At 52.9% G+C, this 17,305-nt stretch overlaps 2 pseudogenes; both read left to right on the top strand.

Annotated features, from left to right (window-relative positions):
• Positions 1 to 5,063: 5,063 nt before the first annotated feature.
• LOC119161849 (protein argonaute-2-like) lies at positions 5,064 to 15,569 on the top strand (annotated as a pseudogene).
• Positions 8,012 to 8,832, top strand: LOC142777053 (protein argonaute-4-like; annotated as a pseudogene).
• Positions 15,570 to 17,305: the final 1,736 nt, after the last annotated feature.

The raw sequence follows: 17,305 nt of genomic DNA on the forward strand, positions 1-17,305 counted from the left end.
CCGGGCGAACCAACACCGCAACGTGGTAGCAATGGACGTGACTTCCCAGGAATGCCTTGTTAAGCTCTTGGCCCTCACAGAGCTCAAGGGCATACCAGTGACCGCCAGGCAGCCTGTAGACCGCCGAACCAGTATGGGATTCATCCACGGTGTGGACGGCGACGCTGCTGACGATAACTTGCTGTCCGGACTCCAGTCGGCTGTACGGGTCCTTTCGGCATCTAGAGAAGTCCGAACCGTCACGCTGCGCTTCGAGGGCCCAGTTCCCCCCGACCACGTGACACTGTTCCGAGTACGCTTCCCAGTCCGACCAGCCAGACCACGGCCACTCCAGTGTACGCAGTGTGGCCGGTACGGCCACGTGAGAGAGACCTGCAACTGGCCAGACAGCTGCATCCGTTGCGGCTGGTCTCACCCAGGAGAGTCGGACTGTCAGCATCTCCGTTGTGTGAACTGCGGGGGCCCTCATCGTGCTGACACACGAGACTGTCCTCGCTGGCAGGAGCAGAGACGAGTGGCTACCATCATAGCCTCTACGACCACAGCCCTCTCCAGACGAGCAGTCACGGCAGTTGTAAGGGAAGAGACGAGGGAGGTTCGGTCCTATGCCAGTGCAGTGAAGGGCCACGCGGCATCAGCCAGACCAACCCCAGCACCACGCAACCTCCACCGGCCGACCCCTGCAGTTGCAACCAACACTCCAGCTGAGCCTGCAGCCCCGGCCACTCCTGTTGTCCGACCTCCTGCTCAAGTCTGCACGCCCGCAACCGCCACACCCAGGGCCCAGACTGCTGAGACCTCTGCCCCGACGCTTCTAGTGGAACAACTTCTGGGCCCCCTTCTGCTCTCCTTGCAGGCAGTCGCTGCCTTGCTTCCACAAGAGCACCCGCTTCGTGCCATCTGCCTGCAGGCAGGGGCTTGGCAACAGAACAACCAGCATGGCTAGTCCTCCCACCAGGCAACGTCAGCCCCGACGCCCGAGCGTCCTCCAGTGGAACGCCCACTGGCTGGGACCACGGAGAGACGACCTCGCACAACACTTGCTCCACAACGACTATGACGTCCTTGCACTCCAGGAGGTCTACGCCCAGGCAGAGCAGCTCCGACTTCCAGGCTACGTCGGCTACAGCAGCCGGACCAGCTGCACCCTGACCGACTGCAGTGCTGCCCCTTGCCTGGACAACAACCACCCACAAGGACCTTCCCGCTGTGCCATCTACGTCAAGCGGGACCTGCTTCAGGCGGAGGTATTCGTGGCCGACCTGGCCGGAGGGCCCATCGAGTGCTGCGCCATCCGGGTTCGCCTCGACGGTGTTGACACCGCGGTGGCCAGCGTCTACATCAGACCCAAGGAACCATGGGACCCCGGGTGTCTTCGGCAGCTTGCACACCAACTGTGGAAGGACTTCCTGCTGTGTGGAGACGTCAACGCTCACCATCCAGCTTGGGGCGGCCGCAGGACCGATGTACGAGGGCGAGAGGTGCGAGATGTCTTCTTGCAGCTGGGCCTGGTGATCCTGAACACAGGGGCCGTCACCTACCTGCGTCGCGGAGCCAACAGCACCACCACAGCCATAGACCTCAGCGTGGCTACGGGGGGTTGCTGGTACGCCTGGACACCGTTCCCGGACACCTGGGGTTCGGACCACCTGCCCATCCTTCTCTTCCCTTACCGAGGCAAGGCCCCCAGGGATCGAGAGTACCGTGTGGTAGACTGGCGGGTATACCGGCAGCTGCTCAGGCAGGCCACCGGTGACAAGGACCTCATGCAGCTGGTGGCTGACAGTGCCCCGGCTGCAACCGTCGCTGTTAAGGCGCAGCAAGGGCAGCCTGTTCCAGACATCCGGCACCTAGCCTTGAGAGCAGCACGGAGGCGGGCAAAACGCCAGGTTCTGAAGAAGTGACAACCAGAGCTCTGGACAGTGTTCCGGAAGGTCGACGCTGCCTGCAGACGCCACGCCCGAGTGCGCAGGAAGCAGGGCTGGGTGGGCGTCTGCGCCTCCATCGACCGATCACGGGATGGCACCAAGGCCTGGCGCTGCCCCGCCGCGGTGGTCTAGTGGCTAAGGTACTCGGCTGCTGATCCGCAGGGCACGGGTTCAAATCCCGGCGGCGGCGGCTGCATTTCCGATGGAGGCGGAAATGTTGTAGGCCCGTGTGCTCAGATTTGGGTGCACGTTAAAGAACCCCAGGTGGTCTAAATTTCCGGAGCCCTCCACTACGGCGTCTCTCATAATCATATAGTGGTTTTGGGGCGTTAAACCCCACATATCAATCAATCAAGGCCTGGCGCCTGCTGAAGTGCCTGCTGATGGTGCCATGGCCATTCAACCAAGTGATGTCCCTGGCCGTCCACCTTTCCATCCAGGCAGCGGACCTGGCAGAACAGCTGGCCGACCAGTTTTCTGCGAGGGACATTGCCCAGCTGCCTGCTGCACCTCCCCTTGCTGCGCTGCAGTATCCTGACACTTGCCACCATCCTGGGTGGACAGCTGCAGAAGTACAAGAGCTGTGCTGCGAACCCATCAGGAAACACGAGTTGCAGGCTGCCCTTGCAGGATCGAAAAGACGAAGTGCCCCGGGAGCTGATGGTGTCACCTTCCAAATGCTCCGTAACCTGGACGGAGCTGGCCGCCAGCACCTGCTCGAGTACTACAATGACGTCTGGAGCAGTGGGGTCCTACCGGAGTCATGGCGCACTGCGGTCGTCGCCCTGATCCTGAAGCCCCGGAAGAAAGCCATGGCCCTCTCCTCGTACAGACCAGTCTCTCTCACCTCGTCACCCTGCAAGGTGCTGGAGAAGGTGGCCTTGGAGCGACTTGAGTGGATTGCTGGCCAACTCGAGTTCTTCCCGGAACAACTGACTGGCTTCAGGCGCCACCGGTGCACAGCTGATTCCATTTCCGATGTCGTCGCCACCCTTGAGGATGCCAAGAGCTGTGGTGACGTGGCCATGCTGCTCCTGCTGGACGTGGAGAGTGCCTTTGACAGTCTCCCACACGAGGTTGTCGAGACGTCTCTGGACCGACTTGGCGTTCACGGGTGCCTCCGCAGCTTCGTGACTGCCTTCCTGACCGACAGGACCTTCCGAGTTCGAGTTCGCAAGGAGACCAGCAAACCCAGAGACATCACCGCAGGTGTACCACAGGGCTCCGTGCTGAGCCCCTTCCTGTTCAACCTGGCGATGGCAGGACTCCCCGCTTCTCTTCCGACAGGCACCAGGTTCGCGGCCCTCTGCTCTGTCTACGCCGACGACGTGGCACTCTGGGCCCGGGGACCGAGGCGGTCCATTCCAGCCATCAGGACGTCACTGCAGGCGGCCCTGGATGCGGTGTCCGCCTTCCTGAGTGGCATCGGACTCAAGGTCTCCGCAACCAAGACCGAGGCCCTGCTGATCCACCCGCTGGCCGCAGCGCGACGCTACGTGAAGCAGCTGAGAGTGGGCAACCACAACCTGCCTTGGAAGCTGACAGTGAAGTACCTGGGGCTCACCATCGACCACCGTCTCACCTGGGTCCCAGCTGCCAAGGTCGCCTGCACACAAGTACGGCGAGTCCAGGGAGCCATCAGCAAGCTGCAGCAGCGCGGACACGGCTGCTCAACCAAGCTGGCGCTTCGACTCAACCAGGCTTCAGCGTCCTCAGTCCTGCTGTACACGCCTTTCCACTGGTGGACCTGACGCCTGCCAGGAGACTGGACCTGGAGGGACATCACAGGAGAGCAGTGAGGGCCATCCTAGGGCTCCCCAGGTACTCCCCCGTGGCAGCGACCCTGGCCGAGGCTGCAGAGTGGCCCCTGTCTCTGCACGTTCTCCAGCGTGCTCTGGGGCACGTAGACCGCCTACACCGTGCTACCCACGGCAGAATCCACCTGTAGCGACTTCGCAGCCAGCCGAGGTCACGGATGGGTGGTCTCTGTGCACTCTACCACCAGATGGTCCCGGACCCGCCAGTCCTGGTGGCCCCTCCACCACCCACCCCACCACCAGCCGCCTGAGGTCCACCTGTACCTGGATGGGGTAACCAAGCGCCGAACACCTGCTGCAGCACTACAACAGGCCGCCGTCTCCAAGCTCCAGCAACAATTGGCAGGGCGGCTCCAGGTGTTCACTGACGGATCCGTCATGCCTGACGGTTCAGCGGCGGCCGCCTGCGTCATCCCATCCCGGGCCGTCAGCAGGCAGTGCCGACTGCCCTTCCCGGCGAGCTCGACGGCCGCGGAGCTGGCAGGGCTACACCTGGTGGCGGACCTGCTGGCCGAGGACGTTCCCGCTCAACTGGTCGCAGTCCTGTGTGACAGCAAGGCAGCCCTGCAGACACTGGCCAACCATCGCCGTGCCGGGCTCACGGGGAGTCTCCTGGCAACCAAGTACCGGGCCCTAGCAGCAGCCGGGACGTCCGTCTCCTTCCACTGGCTGCCCTCTCACGTGGGCATAGCTGGCAACGAGGAGGCGGACACGCTGGCCAAGGCAGCACATCAGCTGGGAACCCCCATCACCGAAGCCGCGGCGGTGAGAGACTACTCGCAGGCCCGTATCAAGAAGCTCCGTGCCTCAGTCCACCCAGACCAGAGGGTGGCCAATGGGCGGGATCCCCGGCGTCTTCCTGAGGCAGGCCTAACCAGGAGAGAACGAGCCAACCTGCTGCGGTTGCGGACCGGATGCGTGTGGACTGCGGCCCGCCGCTACCTCAAGGGATGCAGCGCCTCCCCAGCCTGCAGCCGCTGCGGCGACCCCGAGACCCTCGAGCACCTCCTCTGTGCCTGCCCTGCCTTGGCCCAGGAACGCTCGACGGTCACCGCAGCCTACCGGAGACATGGCCTTCCCGCCACCACCCTAGAGCACCTACTGTTCCCATCTCGTCCCCATCTACCAGCGCTCCGGAGCCTGGTGGAGTTCCTGGATGAGACGGGAATCGTGGCCTACCACTGAGGATGGGGCCCTTGCCACCCCTACCCTTGCTTCTGGACTGCTGCTTCTGTTGATGACGACCGTTCCACTGCTCAATTAATCTTTCCTCTTCTTTCCACTTTTCTTCCTTTTCCCTTCCCCGCAGGCACTGCGCCGTGCTTCCGACCGGGTTGCAGAAATTAGGTGCCTTTTCTCATCTTCTAATCACTACCACCACCCCAAGCCCCCCATCCGTACTCTCTGCCTATGGCTGAAGGAGAGGCCGTAGTGCTGCATTGGACGTAGGTGCCAACTTTATTTTTCAAAATTTGGCCACTCACACGCCACGTGCAATCGTTATGACATAGATTAAAGCTAAGAAACACACAACTTGCAGTTCGCAGCCGTGCTTGTGAAAGTCTGTACGTAGTCTTATAAGATTTCAGTGTCCAATGCCCTTCTGGCTTTTTTAGTGCGATTACTTATTAGGCGGAAAAACAATTGGTATGTCTTTCCTGCAGGGGCTGCGGGTTGCACCGCCTCCGAGCTTCCCACTGTAGAGCGACCGGCGGTCGATTCGGTGGCAGGAATGCCAACGGCCAGGTTTCCCGCGCCAACGGCCAGGTCTCCGGCGCCAACGGCCAGGTCTCCCGCGCCAACGGCCAGGTCTCCCGCGCCAACGGACAGGTCTCCCGCGGCAACGGACAGGTCTCCCGCGCCAACGGCGCCCCCGCTCAGGCATCGTTCGCACAAGCCGTCTCAAAGAAAGTCGGCATCGTGGCGGCGGTGCCGCCGTTCTCAACGCAGCTCCGGCCTAACGCCACGGCTGCTGCTATTGTGCCACCTACACTGACCATGAACGGCGTGAGCCATGGCGTCGTCGTGGGCGCCACAGCCAACGGACCTCCCTGCGTGGCTCCCACTGAGGAGGGGTCGATACATGACTCCTCGCCACTGCCCCCGGTGCCCAGTGACGTGCACCCAAACGGCATATGCGGACCCAGGCAGAGGTCCAGCGACGAGCTCCATCTACAGGTGAGCATAGTTTCGTAATAGTTACGCCCAGAGAAAAGTCTGCCGCTGGTGAAACTGCAATTGCATTCGAGAGTTCTAGAACAGCGCAACGCAAAGCTTTGCGTCGCAAGCTTCAGATGAGCATAGATTAATAATAGGAGCTTCATCTACAGGTGAGCAAGCTACAGATGAAAAGAGATTATTAATACGAGCTGTGTCTACAGGTGAGCATAGTTTCATAATATTACGGTAGCAAAGGAACTGTAATCTTATTAGGTAGTTTTAAGAACAACGCAAAGCAATGCACTTGCGTTGCGTCATATACAATCGCCCCGTGTTGTCTTCCGTTCAGTGGCAAACGCTAAGACTATACACCCGCAAGCTTTGTGTACGGTGTTGTAAAGCTCTCCCCTGCAATGTTATTCGGTGCGCCATGATTTAACGGGACGGGAAGAAAGTGCGAATCGCCCTAACCCCTAAGTATTGAAACTAACCAAAACTTTTTCTTGTCGTAGAGTGAAACCAAATAACGTGTCCTCAATCAGACGTCTTTAAAATAGTGCTGACTATGAATGATTAGAAAAAGCTAACAAATGCGTAATGTATGCGCCCCGAGATTTATTGGGAGCACCCATCGCCACAAGCTAAGCCTGCAAAATTGGTTGTGTGTGGCTCTCAAAGAGAGTGCCGAATCGACACGCACTGTGTGTGTTGAAACTTAAGGACGTGAATCTAAAGCAAATAGAAGCGTTAGTTCGGAGCTTACAAGCTACAGAGCGCACGGCAGCTGCTTGATAAATTCGATGTGGGTGACAACTTAAGGCAGTACAGCCATGTTTTTCGCACTCAATAATGGTTATTCGGTGATGCCATGGAGCATTTGTAACTCAGAGAAGAAAACTTTATTCATGCTAGGCACAATTGCAATATTTCTTCCGCCATTTGCACTTTACCACACGACGAATGGAGAACTCTTTTTCCGGTATTGTGTAGCCACAAAAAAATAAGCCAAAATCACTAGGCAGATCACAGTTCCAAAATGCAAGAAAGCCTTCAAGTAAAATTCTTCTGACAAGGTCACTTCTAAAGCTCATAAGGACACACAACGGGTTCAGAACGTGGGCACTACTTTTCGATTCACAAGAATCTGCGCTCTATAATCGCATATAGCGTTGACTTTTTACACGGAACTCGGGAGCGCTTTTACCGGGACGAGAGAGAAGAAAATGCGATGCAGCGTGCGACAAATGTCCGCTCGTACTGTAAGAATTCTGAAAATTTGTGTGGCGGTGAATTCATGAGACAATAAGAACCTTTAAAGAGTTCATTTTATTGGCTTCTTAAATAATTGTTGCGGGACCCTTTTAAAGGAGTTCACTGCCTGGCGAATTGATCGCTACAAAAACTTTTAGTCTGTTAAGTGCGTTACTAGAATTCGTTGTGTGCTGCAATTGCTTTCTCTACGCTCATTCCGATTAAGGTTCCTAGATTTTTCTCTCTTTGAGTATAAGTACGGAAAACCGTTGAAGAGCCATCGACGAACGTCGTTCGCTAACGCTCGTTTTCGGCAGCCATGTTCGTCTCAACGCTTTGTTGGCACATGGTTCATGAGTGCCCCGCTCAATAACGACAGGAGTTCTGACTGGAGGTAAAAGGCGTGTCGCATCCGCTGAAAGATGCGTGGCTAATGTACTTGGACATACAGTGCGAATATTCCAAGTTATGAAGAAAATAGCGGCACACACCGGCTGCGCGATCAACGGCAGATTAGTCACGATTATCATTCCGGAAGCAACATGTTGCCAGTAGGAAGCTAAGCATGAAGGGGTAGCGCTTGGCAAGTAAGTTATGTTACGCCCGTTGCCCTGTTTATAATGTAATGTCACGCGTGTTGGCAGGGCAGGGGGGTGAAAAAGGGAAACCTGTCCCCCCCTCTAGCCTCACCAAGCACTTGCCCTCACGCAAGCTCTCTTTCCGCAATCCGATATGCTAACTGGTTTGCACCCCCTTCCCCTCACGAGAAAATTCTGTCGACGACCATGTGTACTGCTCGCTTATTTACAAAGTGATCGTATGCGTGGCGGTCACTACAAACTGCCATCACTCCCAATGTCTGACGGTCCGCAGGAGATCCAGAAGACACTACCGTCGCACTTCCCGCGTCGACCCACCCAGGGAAAGCTCGGCCGCCCCACTTTTCTGTCGAGATGCCGGCGGGCAACATTTATCACGATGACGTGGGGATCTTCTCCGAGAACAACAAAGAGGCGAAGATACCCGAGAAGCGCAAACACCGCTGCATAAGCACAAAGATCAACAGACTTGTCATCGAACTGCTAGTCAAGAAGTACCGCCTAGACTTGAGCAACTGTGTGCCGGCATTCGACGGGCGAAAGAATTTCTACACGCGTCAGGAGCTCAAGTTCGGCGAGCGGACCTTCGCGGTAGATCTCGAGGAAGACCAGAGGGTGCAGAAGTTCGTCGTCAAGATCCAGTACGCGGCCACCGTGAACCTGGACGCCCTGCACGCAGTCTTCGAGAACCAGGTCAACACAGTCCCGCAGGAGGTCCTGCAAGCCATTGACATTGTCCTGCGTCACGGTCCTTCCATCAGGTTGACTCCCGTCGGCCGGTCCTTCTTCAAGCCGCCGCTTCCAAACCAGGCGCACTCTGTGGGGGGCGGTCGCGAAGTGTGGTTCGGCTACTACACCAGCGTGCGACCGGCTCAGTGGAAGCCCATGCTGAACGTGGACATGTCGGCCACCGCGTTCTACGAGCCGCAGCCAGTCATATCGTTCATGTGCAAGATCTTGAGCGACGGAAGCCGCAAGATGACCGTGGCCGACTTCAGTGACCTCCGGGACTTTCAGAATGTTCGGCTCAACAAGGAACTCAAGGGTCTGCGTATAAAGAAGAGTACACCGCTGTAATAATGGGGTTGGTGGGTGGTCAAGGAAGGTTTTGACCCCACTCTCCTCAGGTTTCCTCCCCCTTTCGAGGTAGATATCAAGTAGATATGTGAATAACATAAGCATAATGATGAATGAATATTGATGAATGGGTATAGATGGATATCCAAAGCCTCAGGGAAATGTGGATATCCCACGAATATGCTTTCACAATATGTAAAAACTGTACCTACAAACTGTGCGTCCTCCAGTTGCAGTATGCAGAATTTACAATTGTTTGGGACTTTGAAAAAAAAAGACTTAAGATTTCGTTGTAGGCAGATGTTGGCAGCTGCTGTAGAGCAAAGTCTAGCTATACAATGGCAAGGTGGCGCCACTACATTTCAGCTCTTTGACCAGCATTCGTGACGTCTTCAGAGACTCTGCTTCAATTCTTTGAAAGTGTGATTTTGGCATAATTGTTTTCAAACCTATGAACAAAAATTACCAGCATGGCAACATCGTGTGGTCACCTTTTGTTTCTCATACTCGATTGCTACTCATTAGGTGACCCACCAGCCATACCCTCGGAAGTACAAGGTCGTCCGGGTCACCAAGGAGCCCGCCAAGAAGCTGTTCTTCGACATGGAGGACGGCTCCCATTGCTCGGTGGCAGACTACTTCCAGAACCGCTACGGCCACCTAGTTCACCCGCACCTGCCCTGCATTCAGGTCGGAAACCTCACGCACCCCGTCGACCTGCCCCTCGAGGTGTGCGAAATCGTCGAAAGCCAGCACTGCCGGAAGAAGCTGGACGAGAACCAGACCTCGGAGATGATCAAGCGAACCGCTCAGCCTCCGGCCAAGCGCTTCAACGAGATTCGCCGGTCTGTCCGAGACCTGGTCGGCAGTAATGACCAGTGCCTACGCGAGTTCAACATTAAGATCAGCACTGAGCCGACTCAGCTGAAAGGGCGGGTGCTCGAGCCGCCATCCATGGTGTTCGAGAACAACGCGGTGACCAAGCCTCACGAGGGCACCTGAGAGCTGCGCGGCAAACACTTCTACAAGGCAGTCTCACTGACGCACTGGACGCTGCTCAACCTGAGCCGCTTGGCTCAGCGGGACAAGTAGGTTTCTTTGTCGTTTTCTTTTGTCTGAGGAGCTCACAAGTAAATCCGAGCATACGGAGGTAGTTCAAAATCTGCCCCATACTTCACTCAGCCTGCCCCGTCATGACGACATTGGCTCATCGAAGGTTCAATTTTTTAAAGACGATAGTCTCTTGAAGACTTTCGGCGAAAAAATTTTGGTCTGTCCGTGTGTCTGTACATTTGTCTGTTTGTCTGTCCTTAACGATACCTCAAACTGGTAACTCCATTCGCAACGTCCACTAATATTTCTCAAGCTTTAGCATTCATAGTTGTGCGATTATCATATAAAAAGCAATTATTGCACATATCTGAGGCGCCATAATAACACGTCGATGTTTTGTATGTCTGCCTTTATGCTAGAAGAGGTACACGTAAGTAACTCTAAAGACTGTACCGTTTATCGCGCTGCGCTGACAGTGCAACGTGATGCTCAAAGGGTGAGTGTTTCCAACACTTTGCTACGATAACAAGGTAGTGGCACCTGCCCGTTGCTTTACGTTCTACACCTTATCACCTCCGAGACTGGCGCGCATCTTTCTTCGCGGGCGCGCATGCCTTCGTTTTTAAAGATAACTGCCAGATGGTGCTCGTGTCTAACGTGCCTCGATGTGCTCGTTCGCCTTGGCTACACGCTCGAGGCACTCAACACAGCCCCTCCAGAATACCATTCACCGATTTTTTTTTTTGCGCAGAACATCAAATAAGCATTTTGTTCACTCTCTCCAGACGCAAGACTATTGTCTTTCGACGACATTTGTAGGGTAACAAGCAGATTTGGGTCATTTTTTTTTTTCAAAAAGCGAATTCTCACACACATCTAGAAGTCCTGGCGAGGATAGCAACTTACAGACGTCTGCAAGAAAAGTTAGGTCATGTTAAATGGAATTATCTATGTAGCAGGTCATGGCTGGGCAGTACCGCAATGCAAGTTTGGTAGAGGATAGCATGTTGAAGCCCCGCTGGTCCGCAACTCTGCAACGGTGGCAAATGGCACATACACTGCATATGTGGTAAAATTGTTCGGCGCTGCTGACGGCAGATGTGCCAGATACGATGTTGTCGGCTTCTGCCGATTTCACGTCGCCACTCATATCCGGTGCTTCCCTCAAATTTTCGGTACCCAGTTGATCCGGGAGAGGTGTTGCAATACTCTGTTTATACAGATGATATTGCTCCTCTCTGACATGTGACATATTCTTTCGCGAATCGTGTGTTGAGATAAACCACTACGGTCTGAAAAGCATATTAAGAGGAATCAAGCAAAGACAGGCATTTTCGGCTAATTTGCTCATTGTTCTAGTAGCGTAAATTATGGCAGTAAACTTCCGCTAGCTAGAGGGAGTGAGCCACCGCCTAATCCTGGGATACATACCCCATCTATCAGTGCAGTCTGGCTAACTTTTTCATTGTTCTGGAAGCTGAAATCATGGTAAGTAATTGCACTCTAGCTAGGGGAGCATGAGCCACCATCCAATCATGGGATACATCTCCATCTACTTGTGCAGTCTGGACAACTTTGTCAAGTTGCTAGTGCGTACGGGCAACGAGCTCGGCATGCAAATTGAGCAGCCGGTGGATATCAGCTCGGCCGACACGAACCGCAAGCCGATCCGCACCACGCTGCTTGAGGAGCAGCGCAAGGTCCCCAACATCGAGATTGTCATCATCATCCTGGCCAAGAGCACCAATTACGACGAGATAAAGCAGGTGGCCGAGACGGAGATCGACCTGCGCACCCAGTGTGTCATGGACAACAACGTCGTCAAGAAGTGCAACCCGGCGCTGGTCACCAACCTGTGCCAGAAGATGAACACCAAGCTGGGCGGCACCAACAACAGCATCCTGTCCCAGAAAAAGCCGGCTATCTTGCTGAAGCCCGTCATCATTATCGGTGCGGACGTCACTCATCCGGCGCCCGGGGACAAGCACCGCCCCTTCATCGCCACCTGCGTTGGCAGCCTGGACTCGATCCCTTCTAGGTTCCACTCTTCCGTTCGGGTCCAGATGGAGGACTCGACGGCCACGTCTCGCACGGAGATCATTAAGGACCTGAAGGACATGATGAAGGAGCTGCTCAAGGCCTTCTACCGGGCCACCATGCACAAGCCTGAGCGCATCATCTTCTACAGGGACGGAGTGAGCGAGGGGCAGTTCATGGAGGTCCGCAACCGCGAGGTGAGCGCGCGCGTTTGCGGCTGCCTGAAACGATGCTCGTTGGTAGTTTTCACATTGTAATTGAAATGGCTGCAGCTGGCCCATTATATAATTTATTATGTAACTCGTAATATGGCTACCACTTCGTGATACTTATACCGGTGCTCGCGCTTCCATTTGCTTTCTTGCACGCCTATTCAGCCTAATACCCTCATGTCGTAATCGATACGGCTGTCGTCAACGTGATGTCAGGGCCTATTCTTCGTAATCGATATGGCTGTTAGTCAGGCTGTTTCTCGCTCTGCAGTGTAATCGGAATGCTTTCGTTCGATTACCCATCTAGCCTGGGAAATGAACCCTCATTTCTCCATCTTTCTGGCGGCCATTATTTTATTTATTTATACAATACTGCAGGCCACAAATGGGCCCAAGCAGGAGTGGGGGTGTTACAGAGCCGTTAGAACAATTATACAATCTTTAGCGAGGTAAAAACAATAAACAGGACAATACAAAATATTTTGAAAACACTGTAAAATAATAATACAAAATTTTACAAGTCAAACATTTGATCAATTGATTTCAGCACATTGTCAGATGAAAGAATTTCATGCGGGAGGTTATTCCAGTCGGTTATAGTGCGGGGAAAAAAAGAATACTTAAAATTGTTAGTGCGCGCTGTGATAGGCGAGAACTTTGCAGAATGGTAATTTCTGGTGGGAATTACCATTAACAGCCCTGTCTGTCGTCTCTTTCTGTGCGTAACCCCAGGTGAGCGCCATCCGGCTTGCCTGCCAGGAGATGTCTCCCAACGAGACGTACGAGCCGGCCCTGACTTTCATCGTCGTCGAGAAGCGACACCACACCCGGTTCATGCCGGCCAGCGACTACGACGGTGTCGGCAAGTGCCGAAACGTCCCACCCGGCACCACCGTCGACTCCGTTGCCACTCACCCGCTGGATTTCGATTTCTTCATGTGCAGCCACTTCGGCATACAGGTATACGAGCGCGATGATCAGTGCGCGTGTTCCCGCGCATTAAAAAATGATATACCCTATACGTTGATCGCTACAGTCGTGGTTAGGCCCTCCGTCGTAGCTTAGCTACCACTAGGGTGTCGCGTTGCAAACTCCAAGGCAGTGTATTCGGAATGACTTGGATATTTTACCCATCTAGTAATGGGCAAAACAATTCCCTGCCCAGGTCACGCAGTTGAGCTTACTTTTCAAAGAACCCAAGGCTTACGCCTTACAACGTACCTCGTGCGGTAAAGCTTCCCTAATTACCACCCTTTTAATAGTTTTTGTTGTGATGCTACCACGCACAAATTTTGGTCTGCCTGTCTGTCTGTCTGTCAAATAATTAATCCAATCAGCGAAGTTTTAAGCACTTGCTTAACGCCCACCCATCTTAGTCTGGTTGAGGCGCAACACGATTGAGGCACAACATCAATACGTAACTATGAAACAGTTTGTTCATTTCGTTTAATCATTACGCAGCGCTGACAGTGTGACATAATGAACAAAAAAACAGGTGTTTCTTACGCTTCGCTAAAAAAATTAACACTGTGCTGCCAGTGCTCTGCCACTCCACAGAAACTTTTGTTTTTTGACATTACTGCCAGGCGGAACCCATATCTCGTACGTGCAATCTCACCAAATAGAAGACTGTGGTCTCTCGAAGACCTTTGCATCGAAGCAGGCAGACACGCGACCAACTTTTCCCAAAGTCTTTTTGCAATCTTGTCATTTTCTTTTTTTTTGTTATGTACCGGCGCAGGGCACGAGCAAGCCTTCCCACTACTACATTGTGTGGGACGACTCCAACTTCTCGGCGGATGACCTGCAGAAGCTCAGCTTCTACCTCTGCCACACATACGCCCGATGTGCGCGCAGCGTCAGCATCCCGGCCCCGGTGTACTACGCCCACCTGGCCGTGTACCGCGCCAAGAGCCACGTGATCGGCAAGGTTGACGTCTCGAGTTCGAGTAGTGACTCGTCCGGCGACTCGGCCGACTCAATCACCACCAGCCAGTACGTGCAGGCTGTCAAGGGGCTCGACAATTTGCAGACGGCCATGTACTTCGTCTGACCGTAGTCCTCGGCTTCACGGATCAGGTTGGTAGACTTTGAAGGGCAAAACGATTTTTTCCCCATTCATCATCATCATCAGCCTAACTATACGCCCACTCCAGGACAAAGGCCTTTCCCATGTTCCGTCAGGCAACTCTGTCCTGAGCTTGGTGCTCCCACTTAATACCCGAAAACTTTCTGGTATTATCTGCTCACCTAACCTTTGTCTTTCTCTAACCCGCTTGCCTTCTCTGGGAATCCAGTTAATGACCAGTGGTTAGTCCTGCCTACACACTTTAGGTGCCCGGTCTATGTTCATTTCTTCTCGATTTTAATTGATATCTTAGTAACCCCGGCTTATTCCCTGATCCACTCTTCTCCCGTATTTGTATGGTACAATTTCCAAATCCCGAAAACGCCACTTTTAACCACAACACGATGCTTGCTAAGCGAGAAAATGCGGGAAAAAATGAAGTGGAAACGCCCCCTTGATATTTCCTGCACTGTGACTTCATAAATTTTGAAGGTGTTTACTGGGTCTAACGTAGCTTTCAATCAATACAATTTTATTGTGTAATGTGATCACCATCGACATACGAAGTTTCAGAAAATTTTATTGAGCCAATCTCATGAAAGTGTGAAACACACATTTTGAAATTTCTAATGTCACGTATGAAGATTAACACGCAAAATTTGAAAATGAAGCTTGCTTTCCCCGATTCTTTCTCGTTAGTCTACCTTAACAATTTTGGGGCACTCGTACATTTAACAGGGCACCTCTTCTGAAACTGGTCGGATCTATAGCGCTTGTGTACCCAGATACACCCACAGAAGGCGTAAGTGCCGCGGTCATTGATTGAATGTGGCTATATCCACCCAGGTATACGTGTGGGCTTAATCAAATTAGGCAAGGCATTGTAGGCCAACATAAATAAGCCATCCATTCATCAGTCCATTGTGTAATTGGCATTTCTATATCCGGGGCGGGGCTTTCCTCGAATCCCTTTTACTTCGCCAGTAGTACGGCATCTGTGCCTAATTATTATTGGGGCATCAACGCACTTAGAAAAAAAATCTGAAGTAAAAATCGCAATGGGAGCTGATTGACCCATATATTTTCCTTTGAGCATTTAGTGTTACCAACACTTCGTCGCTCGCCAACGGCGTTTAGCTGGTAAGATTTTTGTTCACCGCCATTTTCGCCAGAGGGTACTTTTATTACGTATTAATTTCCTGTTTTTTTCCTTCCTTTTAGGAATTTTTTTTTTCAGAACTTCTGCGTTCGAGACGTTCATCTGGAGCCCCTTTTTTCTGGAGCGTTTGTGTGGGTTTTGTTCTTGTTTTCCTTCCACAAGTCTTTTTTTGTTTTGTGTTGTAAATTAAAGAAGTGTTTTTTGATAATGCTTGTTCCTCGTATGTTCAGTAGAATATTAGGGGCGAAGCTCCTTATAGCGGCACCCGTTCGTTCCTTGTAGTCATAGTGTGTAACCAGTGTTACATTTTGACCTGCAAGGTGGTGCCGGTGGGATATTTCTCCTGTGCTTTGTTGAACAATAATCTGAATGCTCCTGTCTATCATTCCCCAATAGTAGCCATTGGCATGTACATTGAGCACTATCTGACAAGAAAAGGTTCTATGCTATACCCGCTGTGCGTAACCTCCTTGGTTTTAGAAAAGTTTAGTGAACGTTGGGCCGCAGTGCCATGTATACAGTGAACTAGTATATACCTTGAACTCCAGGTGGTTAAAGGTGAGATGTAGACCTGAAGGGCAAGCTGTAAGAAAGTGTGCGTGTGCCACCTCTCGTTTAGTCCTTGGAATGTCTGCTGGATGGCGGTGCTTCTATATGGGTAATATGTGATAAAAAGATGCGAGATGGTGGTACTTGGAGTGTTGAATAGATGGACGAACGGACACACAGACAGACGCATGGATGGACGCATAGACGAACGCGGACGCACGAAGAACAGATGCACGGACGGGCGGATGGACGCATGGATGGTCACACAGACGGAAAAAGCAAGAACGAATTTCGCCCCACTCTGCATCATTCACTCCGTGGACATGCTGCCATTTTTTAAGGCTACTGCGTGGCCTGTAGTCTTTGTTCGTACTGCTACGGCGCTATGTCAGAGGAGAATGAGGCGTTCAAGCTGGGGAGTTGTTAGAGGTACCGGCCCGTGCCCCCCCCCCCCCGAAATGTTAATAGAGAGTGAAAAAAAACTATGCAAGGAGGTGCCCCCACTAAAATTGTCCGGCACTCCTCCGCAGCTATGTAAGAAAAATTTAGGGTCTACAGTTGAACCCTTACAGCTAGGAATTTTACCCCTTTAGTATTGTGGGTTGAATGGCCAACTGCACTCTCTGTCTGTCTGTCTGTCTGTCTGTCTGTCTGTCTGTCTGTCTGTCTGTATGTATGTATGTCTGTCTGTCTGTGTGTCTGTGCGTCTGTCTGTGTGTCTGTGCGTCTGTCTGTCTGTACCGGCTGCCCATAGGCTGGTTAACTTCCCTGCCATTCTTTCCTCATATTTTCCTTACTTCCTTCCTTCGTCCCAGCCGCCAATGATACCACAGGACAAGCGAGGCCCTGGAATAATCGGGGAAAGAAAGTGCGCATGCACGCTGTTTAAACATAGGGGAGTGTTGTCGACTCCTCCTTTTCAAGAGTAACTGTTTGTCGCCAGACGAGCATTCGTTTTACAAGAATGGCACACTGCGGTAAGCAAAGACCATGCGGCCTTTGATATCGGCTTATGTTATCCATTAGAAGCAGAGGTATGGTCTTTGTCATCACTTTGCTATCCAGAGCAAGCTGTTGCTGTGGAGCCAGACTTGGATGCCATATCTAGGACACGCCACTAATACGTCGTACCATTTTGGAAGTTCTCCCCGCCACGACGGTCCAGTGCATGGTTATGGCGTTGGACTGCCGAGTCGAAGATCGCGGGATCGAATCCCAACCTGCGTTGCCGCATTTCGATAAAGCTGGAAGCCCGGGTGCTGTGCGATGTGTGTCACAAGATGGTAAAATCTTCCAAAGCCATCCTCTACGGCGTCCCTGAAGATATTATCGTGGCTTTGGGACGTAGAACACTACCAGTCAACTGGGAAATTTTTCTATAGCGCCAAAACAAGA

Source organism: Rhipicephalus microplus, chromosome X (genome assembly GCF_043290135.1).
Source record: "Rhipicephalus microplus isolate Deutch F79 chromosome X, USDA_Rmic, whole genome shotgun sequence".
NCBI lineage: Eukaryota > Metazoa > Arthropoda > Arachnida > Ixodida > Ixodidae > Rhipicephalus > Rhipicephalus microplus.